At 41.1% G+C, this 22,894-nt stretch overlaps 1 protein-coding gene across 3 annotated transcripts in view; it reads right to left on the bottom strand.

The window, feature by feature from the left end:
- CMSS1 (cms1 ribosomal small subunit homolog (yeast)) overlaps nt 1–22,894 on the bottom strand; it is a 387,195-nt gene that overhangs the window by 41,838 nt on the left and 322,463 nt on the right. Inside the window, exon 1 of one of the 3 annotated variants that reach the window (XM_005861241.2) lies at nt 12,878–12,899. The exons of the other annotated variants lie outside the window; for them this stretch is intronic. The gene's annotated coding sequence lies outside the window, so the exon portion shown is untranslated. Of the gene's footprint in view, nt 1–12,877; nt 12,900–22,894 lie in introns of those variants that run through there. 3 annotated transcript variants of the gene reach the window in all.

The raw sequence follows: 22,894 nt of genomic DNA on the forward strand, positions 1-22,894 counted from the left end.
CCAATCCCCCAATCGGCCCTACCCTGAGCGTGACTGAGGGTGGCATTGCAACCTCCCGATCCGCCCTGCTCTGTGCATGACGGGGCGGCGCCCCAACTCCCCAATCGGCCCTGCTCTGAGCCTGACCAGGGGCTGCACTTAGGGATTGGGCCTGCCCTCTGCCACCCGGGAGCAGGCCTAAGCCAGCAGGTCGTTATCTCCCGAGGGGTCCCAGACTGCGAGAGGGCACAGGCCGGGCTGGGGGACCCCCCCACCCCCCGAGTGCACAAATTTTTGTGCACCGGGCCTCTAGTTTCTAATAAAATCCCAGCAAGATTTTCTCTAGATATATACAATTATTATAAAACTAGAGGCCTGATGCACAAAATTCGTGCAAGGGGCTCAGCCCTCGCAGCTGTTTGCCTTGGCCATTGCAGCCCTGGCTTCGTCTGGAAGGTTGTCTAGAAGGACGTCCGGAAGGTCGTTCAGCTGTCCAGAAGGTCGTTCAGCTGTCCAGTCTACTTAGCATATTATGCTTTTATTATTACAGATTTATGTAGAATGGCAAAGGAACTAGAATAGTAAAAATAATTTTGAAAAAGAATAATCAAGTGAGAGAAATTAGTTTACGCAATTTCAAGACTTACATAGCTATAGAAATAGAATATAGACCCATACAAATATGCCCTACTAATTTTTGACAAATGTACAAAAGCAATTTAATGAAGGAAAGGTCCTTTCAACAAATGGGGAAAAATGTATAAAACCTTTATAGTTTAGAAAAAAATCTGAATTAGGCAGAGTTCTTAATTTTGATACCAAGAGTACAATCAATAAAATAAATAATTAATGTTAGACTTTATCCAAACTGAAAACTTTTGCTTTTGCAAGGACCTTGAAAAAACAAGATTTAGAGTGGGGAAAAGTTACAAACCATGTATCTAACAAAGGACAGACTAGTGTCTAGACAGCATTAAAAAATTCTCAAAATTCAACACTAAAAACCCAGACAATTAAATTAGGAAATATCAAAAGACATGAACAGATATTTCACTGAAGTGAATACAATATGGCAAATAAGTACATTAAAATATGTTCCACATCATAACACTAGGGAAATGAAAATTAAAACTATGAGATATTACTATGATAAACCTATAATAGCTAACATTTAAAAAATAGCACCAATACCAAATGGTGATGAGCGAGGATACGGTGAGACTGATAACTTATGTATTGCGCTGGGAATGTAAAATGGTACAGACACTTCCATTCCACAAATGGAAAATAGTTTAGCAGTTTCTTATAAAAACTAAACCTGTAACTACTGGATAATACAGCAATTGTACTCCTGGACATTTATCCCAGAGAAATAAAAAAACATGTTTATACAACAAACTGTACATAAATGTTTATAGCAGCTTTATTTATAATAGCCCCCAAATTGGAAATAACCAAGATGACCTTCAGTGGGTGAATGGTTAAGCAAACTGTGGTATATCCCATACCATGGAATACTAGTCAGCAATAAAATGAAATGAACTATTGATAGGTGCAGAAATTAATCTCCAGAGAATTCTGATGAGGGAAAAAAGCCCATCCCAAAAGGTTACATATTGTAAGATTTCATTTATATAACATTACTGAAATGACAAAATTATAGAAATGGACAACAAAATAGAGGTTACAAGGAGTTGACAGGATGGGGTTGGGAGGGAAGTGGGTGTGGCTACAAAAGAGCAACAAGAAGGATTCTTGTTGGGATGGAAATGTTCTGTATCCTGACTGTGTCACGTCGATATCCTTGTTTTGATTTTGATCTATAGTTTTGTTATCACTGAGGGAATCTAGGAAAGGGGACATATGATTTCTTTGTATTATTTTCTTAGTTGTAAGGCAAAATCACATTTCACTTTATTAGGTTATAGCAAAATGTATACAAAAAATCACAACTTCTATCATAAGTTATACTTATACTATATAAGTATATTTCTACAGTTCTGAAAAATGCTCTGTCATTAAATAATTGAATATTGTTTCTTTTCTTTCTATTGTTTCTCTCTGGAACTCTGATCATCTATGTTAGACCTTTCCATATACCTTCTATGTATTTTAATCTCTTTTTCATATTTTCCTTCTTATTATTTTGTCTCACTGGGTCACATTTTGGGTAATGTTCTTGGTTTTATCATCTCATCCAGTAATTATTTACTCAATTTCATATAACCTGACTTTTAACCATTCATTAAAGGTTTAATTTTAGTAATTACATTTTCCATTTCTATAAATTATTTTTGGTACTTTTCCAAATATGCTTGGTCGTTTTCCCCCCAAGTTTTTTTTTAAAACTTTTTTTTATTTTATTGTTTAAGGTATTACAAATAGTAGTACATGTGTCTCCTCCCCCCCCATTGACTTCCCCCCACTCCATTGGTTATGCTAACATGCATGCATACAAGTCCTTTGGTTGATCTCTTTGTATTGTTTTTAACAGCTGCATATGATTCTACACTGATTTCAAAATAAAAACTTTAATAAAAAAAAAGCCTTTAAAGGAAATTCACTATTCTTCAGGAAGCCCAAAATCATTATGCTGGAAAAGCTGTGTGGCTGGCTGTGGACCAGACTGGAGCACCATCCTGCTGTGGAGGCATCCCTGTCACTGCAGTTCTGACTCAGTGGCTGGAGGGCAGCTGGGTTCAGAATGGCGGTCAACCCAGGGAAGCCACAGTGGAGTTAAAAAAAGGCCTGAGGGCTAGGGTGCACTAAAACACAGGAGGCTGTGTTAAATTTGAACTTCATATACACACTGAATAATTTTTTAGTATAGGTAAGTCTCAAATATTGCATGGGGAATAGCTAAATTATTAACTGTTTATCTAAAATTCAAATTTACCATGGTGCTTTGTATTTTTACTTGCTAAATCTGGCAACCCTACCTGGGGAATACCCTTCCCCAGAAAAAGCCACCTTTAGTCCTGTGAAATTTCTTACACTGGCTTCTTTTCATACTGTCCTCTTTCTTTTAATATCCTACAACCATCTTCATCTGAAATCCTTCAGGTAAGCCTTTGCTAGGACTTGTACACCTACTGTACCTTATAAATCAGCAAAAATTTTAACCTTCCTCACAGTGTGTGCACATGTTGCATAATTGCTAGGCTTTCTCTCCATTTCAACTGTAAACAGTTTGAGGGTACCCATGAGTACCTCAAGTACTTGACCCAGTGTTGATTATAAGAAAAAAGTGCTCCTTTCTATTGCTTTATTTACATTTCTATTATAGAATATGTATTCTCTGTGTAAACATTAAACCCCTTCCTTAAATCTTCTACCCTTTTATTAGCTTTAAAATCACTTTAAGGTAAAAAGGATGAAACAAATAAATGTCAGGATCAAAACCACAAATTTTAAAAAATTAAGCTATGCTATTTTATTTTAAAAAAATGTTTGAATTCTGTATCCCTCCATTTCCCAGAGCCTGAAAATGGAAGTGTACACAATCTGTATTTAAGCAATCCAGCTGAAAATAGCATACTTTAAAAGGGATGTGACTCTTATACAACAAAACCCCAAGAGAAATATTTAAAATACTTTGTTAATCAAATGCTCCATGAGTTATTTCTTGTTACAAAAATTATTTCATTTGAAACCTTTTAATATTTAAAATGACCTCATATCATATCACTATGGGTTGAATATATTAGTGTCTTTAGCCTGATATTTTTTGGTTCCACAAGAGAAAAGTGCTCTTCTGAAATAAGGATGCTAATTCTGTGATTTCCATTAAGAGAATACCGAAAGAAAAGCATGGAGACCCAAGCCACCCAGCCTGGGCCCAGCACCAGGGTTCCTCTACTAGTTGCTGGCATTTGAGAAAGTTACGCCAGACCTGTGCCACTCAGTCCTAGTGGTTAATTGAGCCCACGAACTGGAGCCACCAAGAAGGTGTCACCTCACCCCCAAATCCCTGAGTCTACTTAAAAAAAAAAGAAAAAGAAAAAAGAAAAATAAAGAAAAAGATATCACCAGATGGAATTTGTTTAATTCTTATCAAGTACACTGTTATTTTAAAATATATGGCAAGGCCCGGCTGGTGTGGCTCAGTGGTTGAGCGTCGACCTAAGAACCAGGAGGTCACAGTTCGATTCCAGTTCAGGGTGCAGGCCCAGGTTGTGGGCTCGATCCCCAGTGTGGGGCGTATAGGAAGCGGCTGACCGATGATTCTCTCTCATCATTGGTGTTTCTCTCTCTCTCTCTCTCCCTCTTCCTTCCGCTCTGAAATCAAGAAAAATATCTTTATATATACATATATATATATCAAGAAGAGCATGCTGAAAAAAGGTCTTCTCTTTTAAAAAATAAGTTTTTATTAATTTTTAGAGATTGAGGAAGAGAGAGGGTGAGAGAAACATTGATGTGAGAATCATTGGTTGCCTTCTGTACACACTCTGACTGGGGATTGAACCATAACTTGGGCATGTGCCCTGACTGGGAATTTAACTGTGTCCTCCTAGTTCAAGGGTCAATGACGCTCGGCCACTGAGCAACACTGGCCTGGTGAAAAAGGACTTTCCCCCAATCCCTGTCTTCGTCCTCTCTATGAGAAATATCAGAAGTCCAATTTCCCATCGATTTCTTTAAGCTTCCCACTTGCTTGTATCAACCCTTTCTAGGCTCTGGGAGGGACCTTGGCAATAAATCGTAGAGTCACTTTTTTCTTTAAAAATTTGCAAAAGAAAGATATTTTAACCACAATATGTTAAGACTACTATCTATTTTCAGTTAGAATTATCCTGTGTCACACATCTCCTAATGAGTGGTGTTGGAGTGGGAGTGAGCATTTTGGGAATACTGTTAGAGGAAGTTGGTTGAATACACATCTATATATATAACAGCCTAAGCGACCATTCGACCGGTAGCTATGACACACACTGACCACCAGGGGGCAGACGCTCAACGCACAGGCATGGAAACATGGAACAGACTGATGAATCTTAGAGGGAAGTGGGGAGGGCGGAGGGTGTGAAGAGATTAACTAAATATCTTATATATATACTAGAGGCCTGGTGCACAGATTCGTGCACCGGTGGGGTCCTTTGGCCTGGCCTGCAGGGATTGGACCAAATCCATGCACCAGGCCTCCAACATCCCCTGAGGGGTCCCGGATTGTGAGAGGGCGCAGGCCAGGCCAAGGGACCCCACTGGTGCATGAATCCGTGCACCAGGTCTCTAGTTTAGTATAAGTGTAATGGGATATTACCTGGTTCACAATCATATATATATTATTTATTGGAGCTGTCCTAGTGTAGGAATGCTTCAAGGAATAATCCTAACACCCTGTGCTAACTGGACACTTGGATACAAAGTGAGGGGGCAGGATGTTGTAGGTCATGACACAAATGTGCCCGTAGCACCCATCCCTATAACTATGCTAGGGTTGGATGCATGGAGTCAGAAATCAGTCAGGGAAAAATTCTCCCAATCATCAAAAATGTAAAACTAAACAGAGAATTAGGTTCCCATTTTTACCTATTCAAAATAGGATATAGTAGATGGTGCATTTTGCATAGTTTAAAGAAACCATATTTTACTCTTTCTTCTTTGATGAGGTGAGTAAAATAAAAATTTTCAGAATTCCTGTGTTTGTAGCAATACTGTTGTTGTGCTTTTTTATTTAAAATAACTTCCCTCATACCTAATTTTGTATCAAAAACTTTATATTCTTTTCAAAGAGAGCCCCTCCTCTGCCCTCCCCAATTGTATGAGCTTCAGGCCTCACAAAAACCTAGATCTACCCTGGTGAGCAACCTCCTAAACTCTCTTATTAGTTCTCATGGTTTCTCAACAAAACAAATTACTGAAACACACAACAACATGAGTAAGTTTCAAAAGATTGATGCTAGCCCAGCCAGTGTAGCTCAATTGTTGAGCATTGACCCAGGAACCAACAGGTTACTGGTTTGATTGCTAGTCAGGGCACATGCTCAGGTTGCAGGCTCCATCCCCAGTAGGGGGCATGCAGGAGTCAGCTGGCGTATATTTCTCTCTCATTAATGTTTCTATCTAGCCTTCGCCCTTCCTCTCTCTCTAAAATCAATAAAAACATATTTTTTTTAAAAAAAGACTGATGCTAAGCAAAAGAAGACTGATTCAAGAGGCTATCTAATGTGTGATTCCATTTATTTAACACTCTAGTTTATTTAAAATTATAGGGACATAAAACAGATCAGCAGTGGAGAAGGGAGACCTCTGGAGGGTGATGAAAATGTTCTCTGAATTGTTGTGGTGGTTGTACTACTGTACTCGTTAATCAAAATTTATAAAACTGTATACTAAAAGGGGTTAATTTTACTATATGTAAATTACTCCTCAATAAACCTGACTTAAAAAATAATAAAAGTTGCCCTCGCCAGTTTGGCTCAGTGGCTAGAGTGCTGGCCTGAAGACTGAAGGGCCCCTTGTTCCATTATGGTCAAGGGCACATGCTGGGTTGCGGGCTCAATCCCCAGTAGGGGGCTTGCAGGAGGCAGCCGATCAATGATTCTCTCTCATCATTGATGTTTCTATCTCTCTCTCTCCCTCTCCCTTCCTCTCTGAAATCAATAAAAATATATTTAAAAAAGTTAATTTTTATAAACAATTTGTAGCACTTGCACAATATAACACAACTAAATAACTGGCAGGGGTAGGATTTGAATCCCAGGTATACTAAACCCGCAGGACACAATCTTAACACAGCCCTGCATGAAAAGATGTCTCTTACAGCTTAATGACATATCCTTTTTAAAATTTTGATTTATTTCAGTTACAGTTGACATTATATTAATATCACATGTACAGCATATTATTTAGACATTTATATAACTTATAAAGTGATCCCCCCTGATAAGTCTAGCACCCCCCTGGCACCATACATAATTATTACAGTATTATTGGCTATATTTCCCCCATAACTATTTTGTAACTGCCAATTTGTACTTAATCCCTCCATCTTTTTACCCAAACTCCCTCCCATCTGTCAACCATTAGTTTTTTCTCTATATCTATAAGTCTGTTTCTGTTTGCCAGCCTATGACCTAGTATATAGTCAATTTTTAAAAATGTATCAAAGTTCTTTTTGAATAGAATGTATAGTTTCTAACTGTTAGATGTAGAGCTATAGATACATATCCACATATATGTATATATATACATATACATATATATAATTATAGATAAAACTAATGCATGTTTTTCAAATCTGTTATATTTTTATGAATATTTATGTTTTATCTATTAATAATTAAAATGTTTATTAATATCTCCCACTCTTATTTGGAATCTGTCCATGTTTTAATTCTACCAGTTTTTATCTACTAGGTATATTAGGTGCATGCAAACTGAGAACTGTTACAACCTTCTGTTGGTCGAATTGCTCCTTTTATCATTAGGTTGTGACCCAGTTTTTAAAAATCCTTCTTATTTAATTTAGTTCAATTTCACTTATTGGGGGGGGGTGTTCTTTGTTTCTAGAGGTAGTCAGCTGTCCGCTGAGAAATCTAACTATACACACTGAAAACTAATGCCAGAGACACAGCTGTACTTCAACAGTCTAAGTGTTTTGCTAAAATTACTCATCCCTAGGAGTCAGAATGTTTTATTTGGCCAGGAGAGGCAGGGCTGGGAACTACTCGTTAAGAAACATGTTCTCAGCTTATTAAGGGACTCCCACCAGCATCACTGAGAAAGAACACAGTTCCCACATCCAAAGAACAAGACCCTGTGAAGAGTGAACTTGGTGAAGGTCCTAAGGCCAAGCCAGCAAAACAACACGGCAGTGGAGGGGAGAAGAGGTAGAGGAGTGGAGGGGAGGGGCAAGCAGTGAGAAGCACAGCCAATGAGAAAGGGGCTCTCAATTCTGATTCCACTTATACTAACTGTGGTCATGTTCCATCCTTTATTGCTTCTGTACACTTTTCAAAATAATTACTACAGCTATGCCATGACCAAAGAATAAGGGCTTATAATCAATTAATCCGCACCAGAAAAGAATTGTACTGTCTGTAAATGTATCTCTCACTTATTCTAACTATTCAGAATGCCACCTCTCCCTTTATCCTTGTCATGTCTGCTTTTCTATCAAAATCTCACCCTTCCAAAATTCAGGTCAAGTTTCACCTCCTCTGTAAAGATCTTCTGAAAGTAGAAACAAGGCTGTCTTAAGGCTATAATCCAACAAGTAGTCACAATTTTCACTAAGAAAGGAAAATGTGGAGAAAAGAAGACTAGGATCTAGTGTGCAAATGCATTCAGTGATAGATGGCAGGAGGAGCAGAAAACCCAAGGCCAAGTCTGTGGTGCCTAATGCAGGGCTCTGGTTGCTTTGAGAGGCTGCTCAGAGAGGCTGGGGTAGGTTCAATCGTCAGTGTCACAGCCTTTTCTGGCCATGCAGTCCTAGGTCCAGGTGTGGGGACACTGGACCACTCAAAGTCTTCCGCAGGCTTGTGGTGGTTCATTAGGCTTAAATTAGCTGGGCACATACCTCTCAGGTTTTGTTTTTCCTAGTCCCCATATCCAGCAAGAAACGGCACAATCTACCTCTCCCATCTCTCAGGCTTCTTAAGATGCCTTCTCCCTCTCTCCAAAAGATTTGACAAAACAAATGCTTCTGAATATAAGTTCTTATGAGTTGGTTCTCTCTATCAGAAGTTTTGTTGTCATTCTGAACTGGAATGGGGAGTGGGGGGAATCCCTTTTCACCTTTAATTTTGCCATTCCCAGTGGCAACTGCTGCAGCCTGTTCTACCTTCCAATCATGTTATTTTCACAGCTGAAGATGTCCCTAGCAACAAATCCAGACTTTGCTTACAATACATCTTGCCAGTTCCCACAGAAAACTTTAGAGTTAGAATTTCTGAAGTAAGATGGCAAAACTCTGAACTGGAGTTGCTTTATGGTTCCTGAAACTCTGAAAGAAGGTAAAATACTAAGATCAATAAGATAATCTCAAAAACACATGCCTAATGAAAAATCTTTCACCTCTTTTCTGCAGGGAGCTTAAATGCTACAAGATTTGTGTCACCAGTTACATGTTAGTAGAATTAAATCTTGAGGGTTGTTTTTCAAAATTCTGACTGCTCTGGGTTAGTAATGCTTCATTTACTAATTTCTAAAAATGCACATAGCAAGCATCCTCAGGAACCACCAGCCTACATGGGGACAAAGCACCCAGAGCCACAGGAGGCTGACCTTTAAGAAACATGTTCTGAATACACTGGCTTATTTAATTCTCATGGCAATCTTATGAGATGGGTACTGTTATGATAATGTTTTACAGAAGTGGAGACTAAGGCACTTACCCAAGGTAAATGAGAGTGAGCGCCTGGATTTGGATCTAGGCAGTCTTGATTCAGAGTTTATTCTTAATCACTATGCAATGCTGCCCCTCTAACTTAAAAACAAACTAGTTGGCTCTCCCATGGTTCTGGTCTGTAAGCAGAGTATTGGAATTCATGGGCCTTTGTGGGTAGAGCCCAGTTTAACATAATAATGTATGTTCTTATATTTGAACTAGAGGCCCGGTGCATGAAATTCATGCACTCTTGGGAGGGAGGGGAGTGTCCCTCATGCCAGCCCGTGCCCTCTCGCAGTCTGGGAGCCCTCGGGGGATGTCTGACTGACGGCATAGGCCCGCTCCCTAAGCCATCAGTTGCACATCCTTAGCGCTGCCGCAGAGGCGGGAGAGGCTCCCACCACCACTGCTGTGCTCGCCAGCCATGAGCCTGGCTTCTGGCTGAGCGGCGCTCCCCCTGTGGGAGCGTACCGACCACCAGGGGGCAGCTCCTTCATTGAGTGTCTGCCCTCCGGTGGTCAGTGCACATCACAGTGACCGGTTGTTCTGCCGTTTGGTTGATTTGCATATTAACCTTTTATTATATAGGATAACACCCATTTAATTGGGACAGAGCTCCTGAATGTGCTGAGCATCCCCTCTAACACAAACAAAGAAACAAACAAACAAACAAACCTACTCAATTTGCCCAGTTATGTGTTAGTAACTCTCCCCCACAAGCCACCTCCATCCTGTATATTAGCAGTGGAGAAAACATATTATGTTTGCCTAGGCTAGTCCTGGTTTATGCCTGTCATTCCCACATCCCATCTGTTTAGTATCTGTCTTATTGCAAGGATTCTTTAATATATTAATATGCATTACTATCCAAGTGTGGGAATGGAAATGAGGTCATCCTCAGACTTATCTGACCCCTGACCTCAGCTCTGTGCAGCACAACTGTTAGCACTCCCAGAACAGTACTCTGTGCGCACATTTTGGGAAGTGCCAGTGTAGAGGAGTGATGAAGGAGGTCTTAGAAGGCCTAGATTATAGTTCCAACTTTTGTGATCTTAGGCAAATCACTTACTTTGTGCCACAGTTTTCCCATTTGTGAACTGAAGTCATACTGCTGTGATTTATGATTCTCTCCTGGCTCAGGCCAATTTCTATTAAAAATGCTGTATCCTTGGACAAGTCAAAATTTCCAGAGTGAGGTGGAATGCAGGAGTACAGAGGCATAGGTAAAATAAAAAAGTAAATAAAAAAGGTGAACATGGCCTGTTATATGGTGAGTTACATCATGTCCTCTGAACAGAAATTTTCATAAGGAAACAGCTTATGAGGCTGCAGTGAGGTCTGCTACACATTCACCTTGCTATAAAGTGGGATCCCAAGGAAGAGAAATGTTACAATGGAAAAGCACACTGTTTCTATTAAGACTGCCCCATAGCCTTCACAGAGACCCCAACTACCTATCAGATTACTCACTGTATGCCCTTAATGTACATTGTGTGAATCATTAAAAGTGGGTGTAATGTTCACATGCTCTGCTTCAGAATGCTTAATTTTCTTATGTAGCTTCTCAATGGAAAAAGCCAGATCTTAACCACCGTTTTGTGTAGCTTAGGACAAGGTACTCTATTACTCCATCCTTAAAGTTTCCTACTGGTAAACTAGGCTTAGAGGTATTAACCTATCAACGAATTACCCACTACATGGGAAATATACAGAGAGGGATTTGTGTTTGGAATGATGTCCTACACGATGATATGGGATGAAGCTGAGGTGTAACAATCTAATGAGATAAATAGATAAGAGAGACTAAAATAATACTTGAATTGTCAAAACTATACTACCAATTTGATGGGGTCATCATTAATTTTTTTTTTTTTTACTTTTCCCTGATATAAAGGTAATACTAATTGTAGAGATTGCAGAAAATAAAGACAAGTAAAAAGAAACAAAAATTTGGTATCCTATATAATAAAAGGGTAATATGCAAATTGACCCTAACGGTGGAACGACCAGAACGACCACTCGACCAGTCACTATGAAGCGCACTGACCACTTTTCGGTTCCTTTCCCTGGCCAGCAGGCTCCCATAGCCCGATGGCGAACAGGGAACCAGGGGTGGGTGGCGGGGGATGTGGGTTGCACCATGCCAAGGCCCCCGCCCTGCCGGTTGCCCCACACACAGAGGGCAACTCACAGCGGGGGCGGGGCCGGTGAGTGGGCAGGAACCACCAACCTCTCAGTGCCTCCCCCTGGCCGCCAGGTTCCGATCGCCTGATCGTGAACAGGGAACTGGGGGTGGGTGGCAGGGCCAGCAAGCGGGTGGGAACGGCCGACCTCTCGGTCCCTCCCCTCAGCCAGTAGGCTCCGATCGCCCGATGGCCGGTGGGTGGTGGCAGGGGGCGGGGCTGGCTATCGGCAGCTGGGGAAGATGGCCCTAATTGCAGGCCAGGCCTAGGGACCGTACCCGCACACAAATTTCGTGTGCCAGGCCTCTAGTTACTATACAAAGATGGTCCCACTATAACAAGAGATCTATTATAATTTTGACACATTTACTTCTACCTTTTTTCTGTCTCAGTGTGTATACACACACACATGCACACACACGTCCACACAACTTTATATATCTGGAATTACATACCAAATATAATTCCAAATACATTTAACATTCTATCATGAATATTTTCCCATCTCCAGTAGTCTTGAAAAACATTTTCAATGGCTATATAACAACATGTTGTTTGCCTGCATTACATTTATTTGTTCTTTAATCATTAATTAGACAAAATTTTGCCTTTGCAAATATATCATAATAGATAACTTTGTAACATTTTATGTATTTCTTACTAGAACACATTTCTAGAAGAGAAATTACATTGTAAAAAGGTAAGCATGTGTTTTTTTTTAATCCTCACCCAAGGATATTTTTCCATTGATTTTTTAGATAGAGTAGAAGAGAAGGGGAGAGACACACAGAGAGAAAAACATCGATGTGAGAGAGACATATCGACTGATTGCCTCCTGTATGCACTGGGAATGGGCCAGGGATCGAGTCTGCAACCGAGGTACCTGTCGAACTCTTGACCTTTCAGTCTGAGGGCGGATGCTCTAACCACTAAGAAAAACTGGCTAGGGCATAGCAGGAACTCTTGATATTAAAAGCAGTAAATTTCAAGAGGGGCACAGGTTTAGAAAGACAGACATTTGAGGGAAATGAAAAGTGACAGTGCATATTCTAAAGTGGAGGGAGAGAAGAAAAAACTATAAAAACAAATAGATGCAAGGACTCAAATGAGCGAAGTAGTTTGGACAATGACATTATAGTCCAGCAATCAATGTTCACATTAATGATTCAATTCTCAAATAATGGTTAAATAGGCTAATTTTTTTTAAACATTTAACTTAAATGCTATGGAGTAGATTTTGTTGAATGATATAAAGTGAAGCTCTAACTTTATTATTTTCCCAAATATTTAATCAATTGTCCTAACATCTTCCTGAATGATGCTTCCTTCCTCACTGACTGTTATGGTACTTTCATTTAATCAAAACATAAAGCATACATACGCTAGGGTCTGGTTCCACTGATCTGCCTCTGACTCTTCATAGGTACCACACCATATTATTTTAAAAATATATTGAGCATTCTTCTCTTTTATGTTTCTAAATGGCTGTCACATTAGGATGCAGGGAATAGCAAGAGAGGGAGCTCCAGATTCAGGCCAAAATCTCTGAAAAAGCTGGGGAAGGGCCAGGAATAGATGAAGGTTAGTAAGGATGTAGGTATGGAGGTTAAGCTGTTTTGCTACAGAATTTCACATTACACCTCTGTCACTCAATGGCTCTTTGGCTTTGGACAAGTAAGTTCACCTTTCTGTGCTGTGATTTTCTTACATATATAATGAAGTAGTTGAGAGGATAAAATGAGTTAGTGTAAAAACAGAACAATGCATAGCCCATGGTAAACATCATTATCACTTATTGGAAGCTTTCTTCCACCTTCCTCATGCTACTGAAATTAGTCTTGCAAAGGCCATCAATGATTCCCTAAATGCCAAATCAATATGGCACAGGGATTAAAATTACCGGATCTCTAGAATCAGGCTGCCTGGATTAAAATGCTTTCTCTGCATTTACAAGCTGTGTGACTTTGGAAAACTTACTTGCTCTTTCTGTGCCTTAATTTCCTCATCTATAAAATGGGGATATTAATAGTGACTACCTTATAGTGTTGTTACATGGAGTCCCGACATGATGCATGTAAATTGCTTAGCGCCCAATCCCCCACACAAGTAAATTCTCAGGAAATGGTCATCATAACCATCACCTTACTTGATTGCTCTGGGACATTCGACAATGTTGTTAACCATCAACTTTTTGGCACTCCTCCTTTGTTTTCTGGCACACTATGGTTTGGTTCTCAAACCACACTGTCTTTTTTTTATCTATCCCTTAAAATGTTGGCATTCTCCAGGGGTCATCCAATACCCTATTCTCTGGTGACCATATACTTTCTCAATGTTCCTTCTTCTAAGCCAGAAGTTGGCAAATTTTTCATTAGAGGACCAAGTAGTTGATACTCCAGGTTTGTGGGCCACATGATCTCTACACATTGAATCTTGAAACTACCCAGTGAAAACGTGTACATGAGTGGGCATGGTTATATTACAGCAAAACTTTACATACAAAATAGGCACCCAGTTCATGGGCCATAGTTTGCCAACTGCTCCTCTAGGTAGTTGTTATAGCTCATGTATCATGTAATTAGACCAGTCATCATATTGCATCTGTCCTTACTACTGGACAGTGGGCTATCTGAGAGCACGGTGTCCTTCCATCCCTGTAAGCCCTGCAAGTAGCATAGAATCTGGCAGATACAGTTAATCAACATCTCCTGAAACACAGAATGAGATGACCACATAATATCAATCTTAACAGTTAAAAACTTTGTTGTGCTACAAGGCAGAAGGCATGTGAGCCCTTCAGTAGCTACTGAAACAAACGACAGAGAAGACCTCATGGCCTGTTTAACACACTGAAACATCTAGCAGAATTAATCTTTCTTTCCTTAATGTGAGAGGGAAATTCAGGTCCCGGAAATTCACAATTTCAAGGACCAAGTAATATTGCAGACATCAAAACAGAGCTGTCCAGCATGATCTATAAAACAGAACACACTTTATAGGAATGGAGAAACAGCTGTTTCCCCATTTCTGTTTTAAAAGAGGAAATAGGCTACAGGACTCAGGAGTATATGCTAAACATATGGAGAAAATTTATTTGCTTAAAGAAATGTGACATGGAGTTGACAAAGGGCTCAGTTTGTAAAAGATAATGTCTTGGTGGGTGAAGTTAAGAGGATAAAAAGGATATAGAGAGAGGTATTTAAGCATTGTGATTAATGAAAAAATAAATATCAATAAACACTGAAGAGTAAAAAAAGTAAAGTTGGAGCTGAAAAGAACTGAATATGCTCTAGGGAAGGCACTAACTATGAGAACCAAGTATCACTTGCAAGAATAATGGATTTATTAAAATAAATTTTAGATAAGGATGACACTGGTTTAGGAGAACATATGGAAACCAAAATCTCATTCAAAAGTAACAGTATGAATATTGAGTTTCTCTAAGTATAGTGTAGAGAATCCTTATACAGCTAAGAATGCCTGGGAAATATATTAGAGACTCCAGGAGAGAATTTTAGAGTTCTGGAATATACTTAAAAATAGGTAGTAGGCAAAGAACCATGTTAAACTTCTTCCTTTTAATTTCCATGTTCAAACTTAACCAGCAGTGATATTCTTAGTATAATTAAACATTTGCTGAACTCTTTTTATAGGAGATTACTCATTTTGTGTGACTCAACATATTCTCTCAAGTGGCAATTACCAGACAGCACTCTTTAGAATTTCTTCAAATCATAAAATTGTTATTACTGTAAGAAAAGGACCCAAGATTTTCTTAAAAAGAACAAGTTATTGTTGGTTTCCTTTAGTTTTCTACTTCTCCTTCCCTCCTAAAAATTATGAAGGGATTTATTATGTGGGCACATGGACAGTTATTCATTCATTCTTCAAATATTTAATAAGCACCTGTTATGTACCTGGTATTGTGCTAAGTAAGCCCAGGAGGAAGCAAGGTAAGTAAGATATGGTCCTTACTCTGAGAAGCTGACAAGTGAGAACGACAGATGTGTATAAGCAATTAAAATGCAATGTGATGCTATAGTGATGAAGAATGAGTATGAAGTGGTCAGGGTCTTTTGTGGAGGTAGGGTGGGATTAGGAAGTGATAGCATTAGGGAGTTTTCTATGGTGATGAAACTGTGTGCATAGTCCTGATGTGATGGTGGCCACAGAAATCTGTATGGCTGTTAAATTCATAGACCTGTATGTCAAAGAAAAAAAAAAGGCTAATTTTACGATATGATAACTTAAAGTAAAAAAAAAAAATACAATGTAATAGATGCCTATCAACAGGAGTACAGATAAACTATGATATCCTATCTAATAAAGAGGTAATATGCAAATTGACCATCACTCCAACACACAAGATAGCCGCCCCCATGTGGTCAAAGATGGCCGGCAGGGGAGGGCAGTTGAGGGCGACCAGGCCTGAAAGGGAGGGCAGTTGGGGGCAACCAGGCCTGCAGGGGAGGGCAGTTGGGGGGAACCAGGCTTGCAGGGGAGGGCAGTTGGGAGGGACCAGGCCTGCAGGGGAGGGCAGTTGGGGGGGACCCAGGCCTGTGGGGGAGGGCAGTTGGGAGGGACCAGGCCTGCAGGGGCAGTTGGGGGAAACCAGGCCAGCAAGGGGAGGGCAGTTAGGGGCGATCAGGCCGGCAGGGGAGGGCAGTTAGGGGTGACCAGGCCGGCAGGGGAGGGCAGTTAGGGCCAATCGGGCTGGTGTTGGAGCAGTTAGGTGTCAATCAGGCTAGCAGGGGAGTGGTTAGGGGCAATCCAGGCAGGCAGGCAGGCCAGCGGTTGGGAGCCAGCAGTCCTGGATTGTGAGAGGGGTCCCAGATTGGAGAGGGTGCAGGTTGGGCTGAGGGACACCCCCCCCCCCCCCCCCGCACGAATTTTGTGCACCAGGCCTCTAGTGTTCATATAATGGAATACTACTGAGTAATAAAAGGAATGGACTATTGGTAAATGCAATGACATGGATGAGTCACAAAAGCATTACTGAAGAAAAGCAGTACATTCTATGATTCCATTTATATGAATTTCTAGAGTAGGGGACATTCACATAGAATTTCAGAAACAGAGCAGTGGTTGCTTTTGTGTGTGGGGTGGAGTAGGGATTGACTGGGAGGGGATCTTGGGAAACTTTCAAGTGTGACTGCAATGTTCTAGGTCTTGGTCAAAACTGATTGAAAACTACACTTAAGATTTATTGAGACCCTCAATAAATGTAAATTGTACCTCAATGAAATATGTATTTAGTGGTCTTGGCTTAGCTTTTACAACACAGGATTTCTTATGGTGTTTACAGTTGTAAAACACAGTAACAACTTCTTTACCACATGTCATCATTTTCTTTGTAAGAGAAACTGGAATTTCTTTTGGATTCTTAATGAAATCAACCAATTATAGATCTTGTGACAATCAATTAAATGCAATGTGCAGAGTATGCAGCAGTAGGGGGATGAGGAGGGCAGAACTCTACGCTCTGTTGGTGCATCAGACACTTTCAGAAAGAAGTGAATCTCATCTGGATGTTGAAGAAAGAGAACATGTGAAAAGGCAGATGTGAGAGGGCCGGGGAAGTCCTAATGGGCGAGCTGCACATAGGTGCTGTGGGAAGAGAAGTTCTAGAGAGGGCAGGGTCCAGCTGATAAAGGTCACCCTCTCCCCTCCCCCACCCCCAGGCTAAGCACTTTATGTGCCTAATTTAATCCTCACAATCACCTCCATTGTTCAGAATTGGGGCTTGGGAAGTGCAGGGCCAGCCCTGATCCCCAGGCCCAGATGCAGCAGGCAAGCATTCCTATACGGGTAGCTGGGGCTCTCACTCTCACACTCAATGGTGCTGCCTCCTTCTGCCACGCTGAGGAATCTGGCCTGTGCTTGGTGTGCAGGGAAGCTTTTACCTGACCAGAATCTGCTTGCAGGAATAACGGGCCTCTAATGAGAATGGATCATTGCAGGTGTGATTCTCGGTCTCTCCTTTTTTTCTGCTTCAACTCACTTGACAGCACAACTATTTTAAAGAAGGTCATTAGTAACAGTGGCCAAGCAGTGATCACCAAAGGCTGGCTTCATGCTTCCCATTCCCCCAGAATACTATCCCCTTCCTCCAATAGGTTCTAATTTTAAAATTGGGTCAGCAATGAAATGACAGTTCTGTAAACTTCTAAGTGGGAGGTGGGGTACTCTTGAGATCCCCAAATCTAAATGAGAACATGTATGGAGCGGAGGAGGGGCTGGTTTTGGGGGATTTGTGCAATGTCCTCACCAAATATCCCGGAGGATGCTGAGACACTGAGGCAAACAGGATTTGCTGACCAGCTATTCTCCAGGTTTTGGTGACAATGTAGATGTTCTGGCCTCTGGACTGGCTCAGGTATAAAAGTCCATCAGGCTTGCAGATTTCAGAGCTACCCTGGGGAGAGGGCACTGCTTCTGTGGTGGTCAAGAGATTATAGTTCTCTGCTGGAGGGAACCTCTAAGAAGGCTCTCAGAAGAGCCAGGCCCTTCTCTTAGAACAGACACTTCCTAGGGAAGTGCCTTCTACTGGACAGAGATTAGGACTAGGTCAAGGGCTTAGCATTAGCATTGGAGAATTGCCTTAATTAATAACATCTTAAAAATAATCATAATAAAGCTGCACAGAGCTTTGTAATTTATAAAATGTATTCATATTCATGGTCTAAAAATAATTTTAAGCCCCACAAAATTTCTGAAGGTCAGCATTTAACAGATGAAGAAACTGAGGCCCAGGGAGGTTAAGTTGCTGACACTTTCATAGTTTGCCCACCTGCCTGCTTTTGCCCCTTAGTTCCTTCCCTCCCTCTCTGCTCAACTTTATTCTCTAAGTTTTAAAAAGTATGTAGCTATTGGTTAACTATGGGTCATCTTATTCTAGGAAGGATTTAAGCAGCTTACAGGGTTACAAAAAAATATAATAAAAAATAGTATAAATTAAAAGTGGGAGCAAATGTGAAAGCAATGTAAGAATCAGACCTGAAATCAATCAAAGAGTTCCAATAAAGATGTTATAATGCCCTATATTTTTGCAATTGATGGGGTACAAACTTGGGTCTAAGTTTTTAGGAGCCAATGTGGAAAAGAACACTTTGTCACTCTTCAGAGTAGCCATAGATTAAAACAACAACACACCAATCAGTTTCTCAGGGGATTTTAGGTTCTTAATAAATCCAATACAAGTAGGGACGCACAGCAACTTCCTTTGATGACTTCACAGCTTTGAATTAGACCTTAAAAGGTGATTCTGGCCCTCGGTTGGTTGGTTGGAAAGTCATCTGGCACCAGAAGGCTGCAGATTCCATTCCCAGCTGGGGCACATGCCTGGGTTGCGGTTCTATCCCCAGTTAGGGTGCTTGTGAGAGACAGCCAATCAACATCAGTGTTTCTCTCTCTCTCTTTCTAAAAAAAAAAAAAAAAAAAAAAAAAGAGAAAAAAAAAAGAAAAAAATCTATGGAAACATATCCTTGAGCAAGGATTAAAAATAAAAAGGTGACTCAGGTCTCGTGGGAAAGGCACTTTGTCATTCCAAGGAAGCTAAGGCCCTGCTGCGGTGAGGCCCTCACTTTCCTGGGGACTAGCAGCCCATACCATAGCCCCCCTTCGGAGCTTATCTGCATCTACTCGGCCCTTATCCTGCAAACATGAGGTGATAGTGACAGAGGACAAGATCAATGCCCTCATTACAGCAGCTGGTGTAAATGTTGAGCCTTTCTGGCCAGGCTTGTTTGCAAAGGCTGTGGCCAATGTCAACATTGGAGCCTCATCTGCAGTGTGGGGGCTGGTGGGCCTGCCTAGACAGTGGGTGCTGCCCCAGCTGAGGAGGAGAAAGGGGAAGCAAAGAAAGAAGAATCTGATGACACGGGCTTTGGTCTTTCTGACTAAAGCTCTTTTGTAACCCTTCAATAAAAAGCTGAACTCTGAAAAAAGGAAAGGTAATACTGGTTTTCACAGTTTTGTCAGTGTGCAACAGTTTCTGAACTCCTGTAACAAATTCCATTTATGAAAATCAAAGCAGGTAAGGCCCCAGTGAACTCATTAGCTGTTGAAATAGTTTCAGGACCCAGGGAGATAGGACCTGTGACTGTTTCCACACTTGCTAAGGGAAAAAGACAAAAACCTATGCACCATGCTGAAGAAATAAATAGGCCTTCATAGAGATGTTTAATCTCATTTTGTAACTTGTTTTAACTTCACAATTAGGACGTGGTGGCAAAAATTAACAGGACCTTACACATCTCACATCCCTTATGACTACTTTTAATATAGAAAAGCATTACTCGCGAAAGCCTTTTTATCCCACTGCACATCCTGCTGCATTCAGGTCCCAGGGCCAGCCTTTATTTACATTGGATATTTTATACTTTCCTCACTCAACCCTCCAGTTTCCCTTACTTTTAGGCCAAGGAACGGACACAAGAGTTTTCCTTTTTGTAATTTATATATGCAGAAAATACATCCAAGTCAGGAGTGCCCCTTTCATCCACAGGAAGAGTCTGGGGCCATCTGACTCATCGACACGACAAGCCCAGAAATAGAAAAAGCAATCAGGAGGGAAGGGAGAGACGAGTGGAAACTTCGAAGCCAGCTAAGGTGCTATGTCATATGAAATTAATTCTCTGAGGTCAGCAATTAGAGTCAGGTTACAGCCTAAACATAATTCTGCCTGCTAATTACTTGACCCATTACAATATTTATTTCATTGAGAATGATGCCCAGCCATTACTTCCAAAGGTGGGTTTGGGGGCAGAAAGAAGGAAGCTAGCAGTCAGAGAAATAGCAACCCTTTTCTTTTATAAATAGACGTGTCTCCCAGGCCCCTAACTGAAATGATTTCCTGCCTCCTTAAGTGAGGGATCAGATGTATTATGCTCCTTCTTTTCCAGCAAATTGAGATCTCAGAGCTCTTTAGCAAAGTGCAAAAGATGACAGAAAAAATTAGTTGAGTTATGTTCTGTCATGAAAAGCCCTGAGGTGAGATGGTAAGAAAACAACCTTTTGTATGGGGAAAGAGGGAGAAGCGGGGCATGAACCGTGTGGCCAGAAAGGTATAGGTATGTACCACTGTACTTCTGAAGACTTATTTCCCCCCCATTAAAGACATTCAGAGTGGCAATAAGAAGCAATGCCAATTTCCACATGGAGATGTTGCAATGACTAGAGTACCATGAACAGAAGAGACTAAAATACAAGGAATAAGTGAGGATAAAAACCCCTTACTTAAAGAGGGCCCAAAGCTCTCTTTTTAAAGAGGGCATGAAGCAATCAATGCCTGAGGGGTTGGTGGGCCTGAGAAACAGTGGAAACAGTAGATCTGGAAGCTGGTATCTGACAACATGAGACTCATATAAACCTAATCAATTTATAAACCACTCCTCAATAATAAAAATAACAGCGGTAGCAGGAGCTGCCACCAAACAGTGAGTGACTGCTCTGTGCCGGGCACTGCACCAAGAGCTTTGTGTCCATGACCTCTCAAAGGAGTGCTGTCTCCTCCCCACATAGCTCCCAGGGGGCCCTTTCCCATTTAGAGATGCATTTCCCCTCCTGGGATGTCCTTGATGTTCACACAAGCTAACGGCACATGAATAACAAGTGGGATGGTGAGGACTGTGAGGAACAGAAGAGAGCTTCCCTATGACTGGTTTGCTGCAGGGCCTGAATCACATGAGGCTTCGGAGAATATCAGGGTCACCAGCTGTAACCTGGGGCCAATGGAAAGGCTCCCCAACTCTTGCTTTCTCCCATCCTTCTCACTTCTGCTCCCAACCTGACACATGGTGAAAGAAAAGAAGGGAAAGACTGATGCCTATAGCTGAAGTGTGCAATTTAATGGCCAGAAACCAGACATGTCACATGTGATCAAATCATCATAGTGTTGGTGACAGAGTTAAGACAGTTGAAAAAACAGTTGCTATTCCAACTTCCAATTTTCAAGTTATTGTTGGGGCTGAAATTTCTCTCACCTCAAGTGTTTTTATTTTGGAAAATCTCCAAAGCACACTTTAGCCATATTCACGTAATTGAAACATGAAAAAAAATAGGGATGTTTTTCAGCCACATTAAACTCTAACCAGATGCTCTTTAAAAACTTTTTGCATGTACATAGCACCTTTTATCCTAGCAGAGAGTCATTTTATTCACCCTTGAATTGCATACACCACAGATAGAAAATACTAACTCTTTTAAAAGCCCTGGTCACCCACTGACACAAACAATCCCCAGAGAGGATGTGAAGAGGATCCCAAGGGCCTTCCTAAGTCTCCCTCTCTACTCACACCACTGGGAATCCAGGTCAAGTCAATTTAACAACATTTACTGAATACTTTCTGTGGATCAGGAGCAAAGTGAAGAACAGTGGGAAATTGGCAAGAATATAACCAACTTGCAAAGTGAAAATGACATGCAAGATTCCTGTAAAAGGTGTTAGGGCCAGCACTCTACCTGAACTGGCTCACCTGAAAGTCAGTGCTTCTGGCATCTTTTCTTCTATTATCCATCAAGCAAAGAGAGAAATGGTTGTGGCATTTAGAGAAAAAGCAGGTGGAGAAAAGTTAATGACAGGTTTCCTAGAGTCCAAGAATTCTCAGGTTAGCACCCTCGGGAAAACCCCAGAGCACGACCTGGCAGCACCTGGTTCAGGCCGTGGCCGGTCCCCCCAGTAACCACAGGAGAGCCCGAAATATCTTTTTAGAACGTGAATAGAAATTTTAACCTGGAAGGTTACACACAGCAGTTTGATTTTATACTGAGAATAATACCTACACTCCCTACCACAAACCACAAAGCTCTGTCATGACTGGGTCTCCACTTACCCCTCAGCCTTTCTCTGTTCTCCTACTTGCCCTGCTACACCCCAGCCACACTGACCTCCTGGGGCTCCTAGAACATGCCGATCCTTTCTCATCTTGGGGCCTTTAGGCAGTTGCTCCCATACTTGGTCTGCTCCTCCTGGTCTTGCTCCTTCAAATCACTGAGGTCTCCTCTGATAAAAAAGGAGGCACTCTCATCCCTCTCCACACTCTGCCACAATTTTCTCTTACTTTTTATCATGGTACTACCACAAACTGCAATTATCTGGCTTATTTGCTAACTTGTTTTTATTTGATTCTTCCCATAGACTTTAGAATTCTAAGATGGTTGGAACCAGTAACATCTACTTTTGCAATGCCATATCTTGAGTGCACGGATAGTGACCCAACAGAGCAGACAGGCAACAAATCACTGCTAAACAGATGCATGAAGTGAATAAAATAGCAAATAATAATCTACACTAATAAAAGAGAAACATGGTAATTAGCGTACGACTGCTACCCTTTTCATTGGCTAATCAGTGAGTATATGCAAATTAACTGTCAGCCAAGATGGCGGCCGGCAGCCA

This window comes from Myotis brandtii, unplaced genomic scaffold, assembly GCF_000412655.1.
Source record: "Myotis brandtii unplaced genomic scaffold, ASM41265v1 scaffold1464, whole genome shotgun sequence".
Classification (NCBI taxonomy): domain Eukaryota; kingdom Metazoa; phylum Chordata; class Mammalia; order Chiroptera; family Vespertilionidae; genus Myotis; species Myotis brandtii.